Below are 877 nucleotides of genomic sequence, written 5' to 3' on the forward strand. Positions count from 1 at the left end.
CCATGGACCCGGGACCTAGACCCCTGACCCAGGATCCCTTGCCCTAAGCCTCGACCCCTGACCACCGACCCAGGACCCTTTTCCCTGCCCCTGGCACTCCTCAGCGTCAGGTGCCCTTCCCCGCCAGCTCGGTAGAGGGGACTGAGCGATGCCTGTTCGGCGGGGCACAAGAAAAAGTGACAGTTGCACCCTCTCCCTCCAAACAGCATCAGGACAAATGAGAAGAGCTCAGACAAAAAGTGTCTCCTAAGTGCCAGGCCCTGGTCACAGCAGCTCTTTGTGTCCATTCTCCAGATGGAGAGGCAGAGGTTTGAGCAGGAACCAGCCCAAGGCAAGGGGCTCCAGGCAATGGAACACCCTGGTTCTGACCTTCTCCACCTGGGGCCGGCTCTGTGCTCAGGGATACTAAAGAACAGGGTGAATCTGGCAGAATGAAGTCCTGCATTTGCTGAAACGTTGGGCTGGTGTGATGGGCATGCTTTTAAAAATACTTTTTGCAGGACCGAGTGCAGCGGCTCAGTCTGTAATCCTAGCACTTTGGGAGACCGTAGGCGGGCAGATCACAAGGTCAGGAGATCGAGATCATCCTGGCTAACATGGTGAAACCCTGTCTCTACTAAAAATACAAACAATTAGCTGGGCGTGGTGGTGGGCGCCTGTAATCCCAGCTACTCGGGAGGCTGAGGCAGGAGAATTGCTTGAACCCGGGAGGTGGAGGTTGCAGTGAGCCGAGATAGAGCCACTGCACTCCAGCCTGGGCAACAAGAGTGAAACTCCATCTAAAAAAAAAAAAAAAAAAAAAAACACTAAAAACGAAAAGCAATATGGAAGGCTTCTTGAGGTTTAGGCACAATGTCTGTCACATGCTCTTGGTCAG

The 877-nt window shown here is 53.5% G+C and overlaps 1 protein-coding gene across 1 annotated transcript in view; it reads left to right on the forward strand.

Moving 5' to 3' along the window:
* CHMP1A (charged multivesicular body protein 1A) overlaps positions 1-877 on the forward strand; it is an 11,143-nt gene that overhangs the window by 432 nt on the left and 9,834 nt on the right. The gene's annotated exons all lie outside the window — the stretch shown is intronic.

Source organism: Colobus angolensis, unplaced genomic scaffold (genome assembly GCF_000951035.1).
Source record: "Colobus angolensis palliatus isolate OR3802 unplaced genomic scaffold, Cang.pa_1.0 Scaffold76, whole genome shotgun sequence".
Lineage (NCBI taxonomy): Eukaryota > Metazoa > Chordata > Mammalia > Primates > Cercopithecidae > Colobus > Colobus angolensis.